This window comes from Bicyclus anynana, chromosome 7 (genome assembly GCF_947172395.1).
Source record: "Bicyclus anynana chromosome 7, ilBicAnyn1.1, whole genome shotgun sequence".
Lineage (NCBI taxonomy): Eukaryota > Metazoa > Arthropoda > Insecta > Lepidoptera > Nymphalidae > Bicyclus > Bicyclus anynana.
The window spans coordinates 9091049-9108011 of record NC_069089.1 but is presented as its reverse complement, the minus strand read 5'-3'; the positions used below and the strand labels follow the sequence as shown (position 1 = coordinate 9108011).

Below are 16963 nucleotides of genomic sequence, written 5' to 3'. Positions count from 1 at the left end.
CGTAGTTCCTGTTCCCGTAGGATTACGAGAATAAAATATAGCTTAGATATATTCATGAGAGTCATTTTCAAATCGGTCCAGCAGTTTTAGAGTCTATTAAATTCAATCAAACAATTAAGTCTCTAAATAAAATTAGCGAACACTAGCACCATCAAGGTTTGATCACTGAACAAAACATATCCAATTGGGAACCTTTTCTTGAACTGGGTTAAAAATAACGAAGTTCCGGCGTGACTCATTGTTTTTTAACCCCCCGCCTAGTCGGTGTCAGTGTGTGCCGACTCAAGACCCAGTTTCGTTTCCGAAGTTTTTGAGTGCGGTTTAGTTCCAAGTTAATGAAACATTGTATGTTACTAATAACTTTATTATCTAACTTTCCGTTGTAAAGACAAGTCTGAAGAATCTAATATTTCATCAACTTTTGTTTTAAGCTTAGTAGTTTTTATACGGCTTCAAGAAAATCTTCCCAAATCCATGCTTGTTTTATTATTTAGTTGAAGTTTAATTTAGAAGAAACAGAATTCCGCAGAGCCTACTTTTATTTTCTATTTTAAAATCACACTAATATTATAAAGGTCAAAAGTTTGTGTGTAGGTGTGTATGTTTGTTCCTCCTTTGCGTTGCGGCTACTGAAGTGATATTGCTGAAATTTAGCATAAAAATAGAATTTACTCTGCATTAACACATGTCTCTTTTCATCTAGGAAAAATCTATGGTTCCCGCGGGATTTGTGAAAAACTGAATTCCACGCGGACGAAGTCGCGTCCGCTAGTTTAAGGCTAATTGATATAAAAAAAACTATTATTGTCTCGCCGACGTTCATTGATTTCCTAAATTCAGATTATTTGTATCTACAAATAGGAACTTTCGGAGAAACCACTTAGTTTCCGTCTTAAAATAAATGTAATGGCTCAAAATTCACAAAAAGATTAAATACAAAACATAACTTTAAAAAAAAAAGACAAGTTCTTTGTCTTAATTGTGAAAAATATTAATAACTAGCTGACTCCGGTTTCACTCGCGTGACTCCCGTTCCCGTAGAAATACGGGGATAATATATAGCCTATAGCCTTCATCGATATGGGATGGGCTATCTAACACTGAAAGAATTTTTCAAATCGGACCAGTAGTTACTGAGATTAGCGCGTTCAATCAAACAAACACACACACAATCAAACAAACTCTTCAGCTTTATAATATTAGTATAGATGATGTTTTACTTCGATAGATTTTTTTTTGTATTAGGCAACTTAACTATTACAAACAAGATTATATAGAACACGCATAATATCATATAGTACTAACGAGACGTCATATTACAAGGCACTGTTGTTATCCACTTTGTGGAGGAATTTCACCTTAACAATCTGATAACAAGGTAGAATCCGCCTTTTTACCCGACGATGGTAGAGTACCTGTCTGTGTGATTATAGACTTTGTAGGAACGTATTGATTTCTTGTTGCTATGGCTATCAGTGTCTGAGGACTTAATACAATGGAGCTATTTTAACGATGACAACGAAAACACATTATGGTTTCAACCTTTCAACGTTGTCACCATGGATGTAATTGAGACAAAAAAGTGTAAAGACCTTATTAGTTTGAAAATAATGTACTAATATGTTACATCTTTGGAATAAATTCTATTCTATTCATTATAATTCTTGGTTTTTTTTCTTAAAAAAACAAGCGCCTTTTTATAATCATAATCGTAACAATAATAAAGTATGCTACAAGGAGTTATTTAAGCTGATATTAGAAATATGTTTCTTTGTTTGTCAATTATTAAACTAACCTTTTTGCGGGTTGAACATACGAGTATATAATCTATGTTTTAATTATTGACATCATGTCCAAATTTTTTTTGCAGATACATCAATTTGTTTTTTTTTTTGGATTAGTCTTTGAATCTGTTAAGTTATCATTAATTTGGTAGTAACGAGCCAAGTTTATGAGACCAAAGGTTGGTCAAAGTTTCGAAACGTCAGGTAATAACATTAAACTTAAGACAATGGTGATAATAATTATTAAAACTTAAAATTAAAGTTACGAGGGTTTCAAACGCGCCTTGGTCCGAGAAGAGCCCACAACAAACTCAGCCAGGTTTATCCTTTTTTAGTTTATCACCATTTAACAATAGGTATATAAGTAGCCTGTCATGTAATACGTTTCATTTCCAAGCAATTTTGTCATTTACGTAATTATTGACACTATAATACGACTTTTCTATAAGCTTACGTTTTACGTTACGTAAGCTTTAGTTGTTTATCAATGTATATATTAAAATATTACAATGTCTAATAAAATATATCCGTGAATAAATGTAGTTTAGTAAATGTCTACTAAAGGAATGTAGCGGCAAAATTTCAAATAGAGCATCACCTCTTTTCCAGATGTATTTGATATGAAACTGCATTTCAGTGCACTCAGATACTCGTATATATAATAATAGATACAGCTATGCAATTGTAAATTTACTTTTCAATCATAATAAATGTACGTATATCTAGACTTCAATATTTTGATTTTTCGTATTAGCTTAATGGGTTGGGAATTGCGACTCCATCAGTTCATTGTTGTCAGTGTACCATTGAGACCGGTATTGCAAACCTTCGATTCTACACGTAACTGAACTTTATCAGTATGAAAGTTTTAATATGCAATAGAATATTATGCGCAATAGTCACCCGAGGGCGCATCGAAGGCCATGTTCATTAACATAGAACCTAAAATGAACTACTCGTAATTACAATAATCATCATCATCATTATCAACCCATATTCGGCTCACTGCTGAGCTCGAATGAGAGGGGTTAGGCCAATAGTCCACCACGTTGGCCCAATGCGGATTGGCAGACTTCACATACGCAGATAATTAAGAAAATTCACTGGTATGCAGGTTTCCTCACGATGAGACACTTCACCGTTTGAGACACGTGATATTTAAATTCTTAAAATGCACACAACTGAAAATTTGGAGGTGCATGCCCCGGACCGGATTCGAACTCACACCCTCCGGAATCGGAGGCAGAGGTCATATCCACTGGGCTATCACGGCTCATTACAAAAATACTAATTACAATAATATTAAAAATAAAATATTATGAGCTATTAAAAACAATATTTGGCACCACTAAAAAGGGTTAAAAAGTGGTTCATGTTAGTGAATCTATATAAAAATTGAAGGGAGTGACATATGGTAAATAACACATTTATAAAAATTGTTGTTTGTATTACCAGAATATGCTTAAAAATAATGTGATTCGATAACATTAAAAATTCTTACATTTTCATCATTCATTCATTCAGTCGTTTAAGTTTTAAATTATATTTTTTTAAAAGGTTTAACGGACTAATGTGTAAATACATATAAAAACATTATAGGGTTAAATTGGGAAATAAATTTTACACTGATTTTTACGCGGACAAAGTCGCGTCCACTAGTATATTTATATACCAATAGGAGTAAACCTACCTCGTTTTGGTTAAATAAGGTGAAAAATCATAAATGAACAACGAAACTTTCGCGCTATCTTAAGATTTTCCATGACCTCTATGAATAATGTGGTAAACGCTTATTGATTATACGATCGCTTGGTGCTTATTATTAACATCTTGTCACGTCTTGAGCCATCAATATTAAGGTTTCGCCAAACCTAACAAACAAAACAAAACAAAAAAAATAATCACATCACATCACACTAATATTCTAGAGGTTAAATAAAGATTGTGGGTATGTTTGTTCTTCCTTTGCGCTGCGGCTACTGAAACGATCTGGCTAAAATTTGGAATAGAAATAGATTTTACTCTGGATTAACACATAGCTACTTTTCATCCCGGAAAAATCCATGACTCACAAGGGATTTCGGAAAAACTGAATTCTAAGCTCACGAAGTTTTTTATTATTTTTTTTCTTTGAAATATAAATTGATCGCTATTATGCGTAGACACTGTTTGCCAAGACAAATTTCCAAACCTTGTATTATTCTTTTATCTCTTGTAGTTTATATAGATTAGTGCTTATATGCATCGATCGTAGATCGTTAGATTGGCCTCAAAGCGTCGCGGAATTGTCATTGGTTTCGCACATTGAGTACGTCGTCACTCCTAACACATTTCTCTTTATTCATGTTGTGGCTTGTGTTTTTACAGTTCCAAAATGAACACTAAGGCATAATTAAAGGATTAAAATAAAAAAAACAGTAAATATTTTTTTAAGTCCACGTCCACTCACATCATGCGCTTGTTACGTACTAAGATAAGATGTACGTCTTTGGGTAATGACATAAAATTGTGCGTTCTTTAGTATGGAGGGGCCCATCTAACGATTTATATCGATGCTTATATGGCCTAAGGCCATCTTCCGACGCAAGTAAGTAATACTTAGTTTCAGCTAAATTGTACATCGGGAAGTGATTATAATTAAGCTTTTAAGCTTAAGCACACAAATTTAAAGAAAAGCTTGTATTTAATCTACTTTTGTAAACACGAAACATATACATATAAGTAGTATCACAAAACGTGACTGTTCTCTTGAGGGTGTGCGAACTAAGGTAACTATTATTATTCGTTAGCGATGATTAACGTGACTAGAGTGCCTAACGTATTCTGCGAAGTAGAAAATGTACTAGCACAAGCTATATTCAGAGCTTCAAAGTCGTACTAATTTAGATATCTACTCATCTATCTCGGATTTCCTGAAAGTCGTTACGTAATACAGAATATTACTGCAAACATATAAGCCGGTATTTTCAAAACAAAACTAATATTATAAAGACTATTTCTGAGCGTCAAAGGCTTTATGTTATCCACGTATTTCACGGAAACGGGAACTACGCTGGTGAAACGGAGCATCGGCTAGTTACAAATAAACTGTTAATTTTTATTTTTTACAAGTTAGCCCTTGATTACAATCTCACCTGATGGTAAGTGATGATGCAATCTAAGATGGAAGCGGGCTAAATTGTTAGAAGGAAGATGAAAATTCACACCCCTTTCGGTTTACATACGACATCGTAACGGAACGCTAAATCGCTTGGCTGTACGTTTTTGTCGGTAGGGTGGTAACTGGCCACTGCCGAAGTCAGATCTGGGCCAACTCAGAAAACTCAATCGGCCCAGACGGGGATCGAACCCAGGACCTCTGTCTTGTGAATCCACCGCGCATACCATTGCGCCACAGAGGTCGTCATGGTTATGTTGATGTTGTACCTGTATAGGTCATAATGTAGCCTTTGTGACAGAGTTTCTACAGGGAAGTACCGCTATGCTAATTTCTGCCGCCAAGCGGCATTGCTTCCGGTCTGAAGGGCGTGGTTGCCAATATAATTACAGTCACATGAAGCTTAACATCTACGAGTAAGCTTCCGGTTGATGGATACAGACTAGCGCTTTGTCAGACGATAGGCGATCGTTTCTATTTACCACCAAGTGGGCAGTCTGCTTGGTATGTCGATTACTATAAAAAAACATTATTAAGCGGTCACAGTAAAAACAAAATATTAAAGCAGCATGAGCAAGCATATTCACAAGTATTCAGCTCTGCAAGATGACAACCTTAATGTGATGAACGATCAGAGATACATTACGGTATGACAAAAATAAACGAAGCACATTGAAAGTGGGAAAAATTGACATCAATCGATAATATCCTATGGCGTGTCCTACTAATGTCCCATAGAGTAAACACCCGTAGTGCGTTCACCTCTGCCACCCCGACAAATATAAACAGCGCATTTTATGACTTTATAACTGCTGTTTCATCTTTAAAATGCAGACGGCAGGAATATTTTCCGCGTGGGAAAAACTCACTTGAGAAACGTGACGTGCGCGCGATAACGTTCTTGCCTATAATTAGATTATGCTACCTTTGCGACAAACTTGCGTAATACTCCTAGGTTTTGCATATTAAATTATGGTACGCTCGCACGGAGAATTTCTGCTATGTCGAAGTTCAAACTACGAGTAAAATGTGATGTAAATCTAGACTTTTTATAATTCTATCGTCGTCATCAACCCATATTCGGCTCACTGCTGAGCTCAAGTCTCCTCTCCGAATGAGAGGGGTAAGGCCAATAAGGCCAATAAGGTATAATTCTATATGACGTGACAAATATATAAAGATTCAATTGTACGTAGAGAATGTTTTTCGGGACTGGGAGACGGGTTCGTTGGATTTTATAGCAAAACTAGCGGACGCCCGCGATTTCGTCCGCATGAAATTTAGTTTAACACAAATCCCTCGGGAACCATGGATTTTTCCGAAATAAAAGTAGCCTATGTGTTAATCCATGCTATAATATATCTCAATACCAAATTTCAGCTAATTCGGTTCAGTATTCGAGACGTGAAAGAGTAACAAACATTCATATCATCAAAATCATCAGTTTTCACAAATCTCGGGAAACCATGGATTTTTCGGGATAAAAATTTAGCCTATTTGTAAATTAAGAGTAAAATCTATTTCCATTCCAAATTTCAGCCAAATCGCTTCAGTAGTAGCGGCGTTAAAGAGTAACAAACATTCAAACATCCATACAAACTTTCGCGTTTATAATATTAGTAGGATAAATAAATTATTCACTGTTCATATTCTATTCATTGTTATATTATAGATATGATTTTCACTAATTTTGGCATCCATTGAATAATTGTAGACAGAAAAAGTGATATTATTTATTGTAAGCATTCCAAATGTCTTACGTAACTGACATTGATATAGAATATTTCAACCGTTTATTACTTGTTATGTATTTGTGTTATGTTAGCGTACCAAGAATGTTATGCTCGGAATTGTTTAGTGACCTTTTTGCCTACGCTAAGGAAGTTATCACATTCACAGTCCAGCTGAAATATGTCTTGCCAAGCTTGTATACGATGAAATTCTTACATATCCGTTGCGAAATAACCTATTTTTTCTAGTTATAAAGGCTTATAAATCTTTATGTTAACACAAGAGTTTAAAAAGAATTATTATAAAGATATTTGGTAGGTATGTACTTATCTGATAATAGGTTTCGATTTTCGTATATATAAAGGTATAAATACTAGGTTTTCATAAAATGATAGAGCTGGAGTTCTACCTATATAAGATAGTTGTGCTACACAGACCGACGAATGTAAACTACATGAAAATTCTATAAGACTTTTGCTTGACCAACAAAAGTAATATTTCAATTTGTAGACAAGGCATATTGAAAAAGAATTAAACTCAACTGGAGCACTATTACAAGTAGCAATACGATCCAATTTTGTATCAGTACACAGCAATCTCTTCCAGACAATCAAAGAGAAAAAGTATGTAGAGAGCTTGTTAATGCAGCCTGCATGCTGACCTCGATCGTGAGATAGGATATGGAGTTTAAGCTCACTGTGCTTCTCTAATGGTACGAGTACTTCGGAGTACAAATGTTATAAAATTTCCACTTGAACTATTTTTTTTAAAACTTATTGTTTTAAGTACGTCTTCATCAATAATTATTATAAATATGATTTTGCATGTTTTGTTCGATAGCTACACCATATAATTTGGTAAAATTAAGTAGATTTATAAATATGTAAGTCTTAATATAGAATTGATAAGTCAAATATTCGTCCGTTTTAATAGAATAATGAAAGGCTTGGATGGCTCTGTACTAGACCAGTGTCGCCATTAAACTGCGTCACGTGTCAGGATATCTGTTAAATTAATTCATACTAAGTATACTCTTAGTATTGTGTATTTGTGTGTTTACTATCATAGATAAGGTTGACCTGTTAATTACATTAAAAGATCAAAGCAAAGGCAGGAATGTTAAGTATCTAGTTCGCACATTTACGAGCAGTTCGTTAATCCTGCTATTAGAGCCGGGACGTGTCCTGCCGGCCGTGTGGCGAGCCTACGCCAGGCGGGTAATGCGGGGCACACGGCGCCGCGGCGCCGCCCGCCCGCAGGCGCGCGTGCTCCGAGAGCGCCCGAGGACGTACGATCGTTTCGCTCCGAATCGTAACGAAGTTCGACGATCGCGACCACCCTCCGTCGACGCGTGCCGGATCCAGTCGCAGTGAGAACCGCCTGGGCGTTGAACAGTTCTCCGTGTGCCCTGTGCTCGGTTATGTAACTCAATAAACTTATTTATTTATCAACCAAAAATATACCTAGATACCATCCGTGATACAACTTTGCATTGATGATATTTTACAACGTATAATCCGATACGTGTGAAAAGTGATGTGTACCTCCGCCTATCGCCGCGGCAATAGACAGCGGAACAGGTTTATCGTTTCGTTTAAAAATGTTGTTCCAATTCGATTCCAATTACTGATAAACCATTTACATTTCAATGGTTATTTGTAGTGCTGTATTTTCATGTTACTGAAACATCACTGAGAAATTATTTTGACAGACGAATAGTTGCACGGAATATATATAGTTTAGAAAAGTTGTTTAAGTGTAATAATGGAATACGGATACAATGAACATTTTTTGGTTTAATTTGTCGCCGTGCCGGATCGTTCTCGTTGGTGCTGTTCCAATTAAAAGAACAAATAGAACAACACAAATAGGAGTTTGGCGCAATGCAGGACGCTCGTGTGAAAACGTCCATATACTTGCTCACCGCTCATTTCAGTACTGTAATTGCTTACTTAGTCGATGCAATTTCATTCATTTCTACTGCATTTAAGACATTCATGACAAAATAATATCAGTTATTATTAAAGCACTAATATATATTTACAATTATATTAATATAGAATAATAGAAATTACTAGCAATATAGCTTTTGATTTTGTAAAATTAATGACATCCGTTATTTAGAACCTTTTAGTCCCAACACTGACGATAGTTAGTTAATATTCTTAATTTGAATGCAATATTAAAATGTCAGTTGAATGTTAAAAAGCGTTTTAACTCCAATGCTGTATTTTAAAGTAGTTCATGTAATGGATGTCAATTGCAGTTGACATTTCAGTTGGATCAAGGTAAAGTAGGATTATCTCGTAAACAAGTGCAGCGCTTTCAGCGCTTTAAACTTGTGTAGAATCAGCAAACACAAGTGCCAAACATTTGTATGATGCAAAGCTCAGCGACAATACTTGACCTAAAAGCGTACACAGAGAATTCTATCTAATCTTGAGTTTTTTTTTGTTGCACCTTCACCTTTAATCCAATTTGTAGTTCTATTAATAGCAAATGCAACTTGGGTTTTTTTACCTTAATTTTTTTTCCGTTGTGAAATTACGATTGATTGTATAACAGTGGAGTAATTTTTATTCAACGACACTAAATATCTCTGCTATGAAAAAATTTAAAAATAGCTTTTTAAAAGATTAAGTTTCCTTTTAAGCAAACTTAACCTTAGTCAAGCTTGCTTAAAAAAACTTAATTAACTTGACTTCATTGCCATTATCGTTGATTTATATGATTTAATTGCTGTTAATGATATTTCACAATGGTCTATATTATTTTCAAGTAGTACTGATTAAAATTATTTTAAATAAATAAAAATTTACATCAGGTGAAATTGCAGTAAAATTGTCATTATTAAAAAAAGTAAAACTCATTTATCATGGTGCTATCTCCATTTTATCAAAATTTGTTTATTGTTTAAAGATGTACCCATTTTTGAGATTTTCGAATAATAATGCATGATCATTGATCATAAAAAAATAAAATTTCTATAAAAAACTTATGCCTATATTCATGGCAGTAACTAATAATTTTCACATTCGCTTTCTAGAAATGTTTTATGTTAGGATTTTTTAAAAAAATCAATAACTCCTCATTATTATTGATTATTGTTATAAAACAATAAGAATTTTCAAACGGAGTATACCTACTTATTTGATGTATATACGTATTAGAAAATATAATTTCAGTGCACTCGTAACTTAAATACTCCTGTATTACTTTCACATAACAACCAACATTAAAGCATAGTTAATGTTAGTTGAATATATTCAATATTCATCTATTGAACCTATTAACGTCTATGATGAGTAATTTACACTCTGGAATATCTTTGACTGAATAGATAACATAACTGAAAGGAAAGTAATACTGGAACTCTCAGATGTACGAGTAAATAAAATGAAATAATAATATCGTAGGTTTCTATTCATAAAGACGTCCCGCAATACTAAATACCTCTCTTTTGATTAATATATTTTTAATACTGTAATTTTTCTCTATGAAGCCGGTTGAGACGACATGAAAATTATTAATAACAAACTGAGAAATATAAATGTGTAATTAGATTTGGAAGGTTCTAATAGACTAATTAATAAAAAAATAAGTTATAACTTTAGGGATAGTCTTGACACTTTGAATGAATTATCCTTGTTTATAAAAATATATTCAAATGTATATAGCATGTATATAGTCATAAAATATAGCGATAAAATCAAAATCACATTATTTTTTCCCGTTTGTTAGTCAGTTATAGTACGAGTACAAAAAAGTTTCAAAGCCTTTATTTGTATGTTAGTCTATTACCTAATTGCTTTGTATTTTAAAAAAAAAAAATTTGTCGGTAAATAAAATTCAATGTTTCCAAATTTCAAACTTCACAATGTTTCTTTTTACAACAACTTGTTCAACTTGATCTTTATAATTAAATTCTTCGATGAATCTCAAAAGCTTGACAACTGCTAAGATCGTGTAACTCATATTTAGTAACTTAATAGTAGAGCGTGTCTAAAAAAATCACGGATTTTAAATTAGTCTTTTAAGCTAACAAAGGAGGCGCTACATTTACATGTTAATTATACATGAAACACATATTGTAACTCAGATATACATATTGTACTGTGTTATTATATCTAATTTCTTTTATATGGTATGTTCTCTGAGTTTTAATAAACTGTAACTACTACCATATATACAGAATTTCTCAAATTAAATACCATTGTGCCAAATGCGATTTTGTGTATTATCTATTAGACACTGTTAAGTTCACTGAAATACAATCGATCGTGATTTTGATCTCTATTAGTGTTGGATTATCGTCTATTGCTTTTGGTAAGAGCAGGAGGAATATCGGTCATACATAATATTCTTCAAAAAATACTTTTAAAAACTTGATTAATCGACTTTTTGATATTAATGATAAATGATAATACCCATGTCGTTTTACTGTAGTCTGCGACCCATGAAGAGGGTTTAATGGCCCGAATAACAACAGTCAGGGCCCGTTTACTTACTGATTCACTTCGATCCAAACGTTCCATATGCCTTTGTCGTGTCTTTTTCGTGTAATGTTTTTTTTTTGCGAAGTAACAAATATTTATCATAGTTATATAGTTGTAACAATAATAATTGATATTATTGTTACAACTACATAACTATAATAATTAACTTTTACAGTTAATAGTATATTTTGAAAAGAAACTATAAATTAAACATTCTATAAGACAATATTAGAAATACATTATGCACTGTGAATTGTAAATACATTAAAAAAAAAAATAATATTATTTTTTTGTTGTTCTATTATTCTATTGTTCTATTATGATATGTGAGCCGGATCAAAGAAATTTGTTTATTTTTATTTCAATATGAACAATCGGATTTCCATCATCCCATTCCAGTCCTAATTTTCTCAAAATTCATTTATTTCAAGTAGGCTCAGTTTACAAGCACTTTTGACACGTCAGTTGACTATTTGTAAAGATTCTACCACCGGTTCGGAAGGCAGGTTCTGCTGAGAAGATACCGGCAAGAAACTCAACAGTTGCTCTTTTGAAAAAGTCATACAGTATTATAATTTACAATTAATAACAATTACTGTTTACATTTCTTATAGTTTTACTTTCTGTGTGAAGGTGGAAGCTGATCCAACGGCCTCCAAGCATCTTTATCATTAAGGAACTCATCAATGTTGTAGTACCCTCGACTAAGTAAATGTTTTTTAACACATTGCTTAAAGCTATGCATTGGCAGGTCCATCACAGTCTTGGAGATCTTATTATAGAAGAGTACACCCAAACCTACAAAAGATTTTTTTACTCTTTGGAGACGATATGCAGAAATAACTAACTTATGCCCGTGTCTAGTAAGACGTGGGTTTAAATCTCCTTTTCGTTTATACAAATTAATATTTTGTCTTACATAAACTATACTGTTATATATATACTGTCAGGCTACTGTTAAAATGCCTATTTCTTTAAACTTTTGACGAAGGGACTCGCGTGATTTTAGTTGATATATTGCTCTCATCAAACGAAGCTAGAAACATTCTCGATTAAGTCATCAATATTCTCTTTCAGTGCGCTTTCATTAAACACCCATGCCCACTCACACACTCACAGTATATTTGCAGACTTTCGGTTATTTTTCCCCACTTTCACTCATCACAACTTTTAAACGGCTCAACTGACTTTCATCAAACATGTCTAAGAACACTCGTAACCCTTAATACAATATAAAAAAAAATTAAAATCGTTTCAACCGTTCGGCAATTATGGTGCCACAGACAGACAGACACGTCAAACTTATAACACCCTTCATTTTGCGTCGGGGGTTAAAAATATGGAAACACTACTTGAGCTCTAAAATGTACTTGTTTGTACATAGTACAAAATCTTTGGCTAGGTCGTTAGATTTATGTAATACTAGATACAATCTAGGTCGTGTATGTTAAACGATGCAAATAGATTTCAGATTAATTTAAAGGCCGTGAGCGATGCCGTCGTGATAGACCAAATGCAATGTCGCTTTGTTGCGGTGCATAACGCCCTACTTCCCTTAGGACGCGCCGGCTGTTAGCGTAATTAAAACGTGACAAAACTACAAGAAATACATCAATCTCACATTGTGAATGGATACAAAGTAGCTTAGTAGTTGAGTTTATCACATTTTCCAAATAACTTATGACATATATCACAAATATGTAAATTGTAACTTTAAGACCAGCTGACGCCGCACGGTTTCTCCAACGCGATTTCCGTTCGCGTAGAGCGTGAAGTCACGCACTTGTGAACGTTGTGTGTAGGGTAAAGGATCCTTTAACTGTTAACAAACACTCCCCTTTTCCACTCAAGTTACTCTCCCCGCCTATCCTAAGTAACCCATAAAGAATTACACAACAAGAGATGTGGATGGCTCGAACGCCACGAGCACACTGAAGCCGTCCATACCGCAAGTCGTTGCAACTCGGCGATAACAAATAATTTTTCAAATCAGACCCGTAGTTCCTGAGATTAGTGCGTTCAAGCAAACAAACAAACTCTTCAGCTTTAAAATATTAGTATAGATTTTAAGTTTCAAATAAGTGACATGATATTTATTTTTGAAACAATATATGTCTTAAGCCACAACTTAATTGATTTTACAAAAATATCGGTTATATTTAGCGCCATATATCTAACGCCACAGTATAACGATGACTTCTGTTGTACTATAAAGGTATTGGCTATCAAATACACTTAACGTCACGACATAGCGTTGCATGACTGTGGTCTGTTTGACAGCTAATTTGACCACCATAGTAGTTACAATACGATACAACACTTTAACGCGTTGTCAGGTTGTCAGCTAGCTAACGCTTTGATGCACCCTAAATACGGGTTGTGTTAATAAGGGCGAAGTAGTGGGAATCCGCTAGTGTACTAAATAGTGTACTAATTTTTTGAATCGCTGTTAATGCATAGGTATGCGTTATCTGCATGTTGTACCTGCTGCTTGAAATTTTAATAATTATATTTAACTAGCTATGTTTCGTGGTCTTACCGCATACATTCTCTGTAAATAAAAGAAGTCTATTAGCAATTTCATATATATCTAGTCAGCTGGTCTGGCGTCATTGAGTAAATAACATTTTACGCACTTATAAAATTTTAGTAAGATTATAAGACCCATGAATAAAACAAGTCTTATAATAACATAATTAAAATCTCGTGGCACTCCTAATTTGACCGATTTACATTGTTTTGTGTTTACCCTAACAATCCTCGACTTTCCAGCGCAATTATTCATATCTTCCCCAGTTTGCCTCATTTATTTTTTGCTTTTATGACAACTAATAAATCTTTATATATCAAAATGAAAAAAAAAACTAGCCATGGTTTAAAAATGATCATATCTAGTTTTATACGTAAGCTTAAGAATGCAATAATAGTTTTTCGGATGTTAGTGAAACGGATTGCCTTACTCATCTATGTAGACTTACTTTTTAATAATATCATGAACTAGCTGACCCGCGTGGTTCTTGTTCCCTTAGGAATACGGGGATAATATATAGCTTCCTCGATAAATGGGCTATTTAAACACTGAAAGAATTTTCGAAATCCGACTAGTAGTTCCTGAGATTAGCGATTAGAGATTAGATAACAAACAAACTCTTCAGCATTATAATATTAGTATAGATATTCGCTGAGACGAAAAGTAGTAATAAAAACAAAATGCAAAAAATAATTTAAATATATCGATTACCTTTTTTCCGAACAGTTGAATATTTTTGCATTTGAAATAGCTGTCAAATTGGACATTCTTTGGGTTAGACTTTTTGTAATGTTAAAACAACTTCTAATCACAAATAGGGTAAATACTAAACAGAACAAAAAATCCTCTAAACACAAACAGGGTAAGCAGGGTAACCAATAAAAAGGTTTTATGTTCTTTAACGTATTTTTATTTAACTAGAAATTATGCTACAATAATTTCTTTTAGATAGTGGTAAAGAATTTGACGCCATTATCGACACTACTTTAATAATGATAAGCAAAAAGTGCGTTTTATTTTTGCTATACAATAAGCATCTTGACATCTTGTTAACGTCATTTCCAGAAAACAACCTATTTCAAATGCAGACCAGTAACATTGGCATTCGTTATTACTTATTTAAGTATCCCATTCCAAGGGTTTTTTCCATAAAGGGATTTTTTTTATATTTTCAGTTTCACTGTTACTTTTTATCTTTATTGGTAAGGTGCATTTTTATACACAAAACAAATAAATATACATATATAATATAATATAATATATTATATAATATGGTCATCAAATCAGAGCCTGAATTTCGCAAACATGATTTTGTTGATTAGAAAATGATCCGCGTTAATAATAAAATGAATAAAATTATCAAACTCTTTGGTTTGTGGTTCACTGATAATAATTAACAAATATAATTTAATTACCAAATTAATTACATATATACAAGTGAAATTGGTTGAGTAGCGATATTATTCCACTCATCAATTATTATTAGGCAGGGATCCCTAGAACATTTTGTACACCTTATTACTAACAAGCTAATTTTTCGTGAGTAGCTTCATCTCGATGAGATGATCAACTTTGTTATTTACGAATTGATTAATTCTGGTAGCTAACTGAGTTACCAGGAAATGAAAATTTCAGAGCATCGGAACAAGATAATGTACCACGTAATTTGTAGGACAATTAAATTGTATAACTATTATGTAAGCAACAGTAAAAACAACAGCTGGTAAGTAACAACTTTTAATAACCTTATTATTGAAACTAGTTGGGAGGAGTAAGAAAAGTTGTTACTAACGAGATGTTGTTTTTACTGTTGATTAATTAATAGTTATACAACTTAACAGCCACAATTTCCTACAAATTTCGTGGCACATTTTCGCGTTCCGACGCTTTGAAATTTTCATTTCCTTATAACTCAGTTAGCTACCAGAATCAAGAATTTTTGTAAATAAAAAAGTTGATCGTCTCATCGAGATGAAGCTACTCACGAAAAATTAGCTTGTTAGTAATCACAAAATAGTTAATATATTTTAACCAACATTTACTGGACCACCATGGTGAACCCAAGATCTATATTAAAATAGGAGATAGTGAATAAATGATACTGCGGGTAAATTGTAAAAAAGACTTTATCAAGTCACAATCTTTACTGTTATTTAAACTTTCGTGGATTTAGATATTTGATCAATTCGTAATTATCTTCATTTATTTGCACACATAAAAATATTTACAACCTAAACTAACTCTAACTATTGTTAGAATTGATTAATTTATATAATTATCTTTTAACGTCATACTTTTCATACAGTTAAAGTTTATAATAATGTATATTTTAAATTAATCATGATTTAAATCCAATGAAATACCCAATCAGTAGCTATCTATCGGAAATATTTCGTCGATGTTTGAAAATCTTAAGCAAACTGAGAACTTCAGAACAACAACTCATAATTATCGATAGGTAACCCAATTTCTCTGAACACAGCCGTCTTTAGCGCGGGGGCAAACAATTTGCTTTTGTTGTTTCGCACCTAGACGTAATGAAAACAACAAAATGGCTACAGTTGGAGAGCAGGAGGGCTATTCAATAACAACGTTTTATATAACTCGCAAAGGCGAGTTTCGAATTCACCTCTATCTCTCTCTGTCTAACATGTTACTAAAGACAGAGAGCGATAGATACGAGCTCGAAGCTCACATTGTCGAAGTGATAAAAATATTTTTACAGAATAGTCTCTCATATATCAATAGTCAGAATACATACTACTGTAGGTAGAAATGTTTATTTTTGTTACAAAAAATATTAGGCTTCATAATATTATGTATTGTATTATATATATGGATCGTGCCGCGTTGCAAGAACCAGCTGATGACTAAGAGCCCCGTATGAGTTCGAAACTAGTCGGGCATACTCCGACCTTATATCACGTGAGTTTTGGTCGTGTTTCATAATCAATTAATATGAATAACACTCACGATAGTTTAAATTCTAAAATTAATATTCCTCTTTCTCATCCACTTAAGCGAATACCCACGAGGAAATGTTAGAAGTGGGAGAAAGAAATAAAGTAAAATAAAATAAAATACTCCAATTGGCGGAGATCATTTCTAAGATTTTCTGGATAGGAAAACATTTTCCACTTGAACAACTTGTATATTATTTAGTACGCAACTTCGTTTGCGTTAATTTGTATTGTATATTTTGTAATTTTATTCAGGTAGGTAAACATTCGTGAATGATTTAGTAACATGAAATATATAAAACATT

At 33.2% G+C, this 16963-nt stretch overlaps 1 protein-coding gene across 14 annotated transcripts in view; it reads left to right on the top strand.

The window, feature by feature from the left end:
- The window catches only part of LOC112047855 (protein still life, isoform SIF type 1), a 178803-nt gene that overhangs the window by 91634 nt on the left and 70206 nt on the right, over positions 1–16963 (top strand). The window contains exon 1 of one of the 14 annotated variants that reach the window (XM_052882451.1): positions 7961–8089. The exons of 10 other annotated variants lie outside the window; for them this stretch is intronic. The gene's annotated coding sequence lies outside the window, so the exon portion shown is untranslated. Of the gene's footprint in view, positions 1–7960; positions 8253–16963 lie in introns of those variants that run through there. 3 more of the 14 variants (XM_052882450.1, XM_024085641.2, XM_024085715.2) reach the window with 3 other exon arrangements.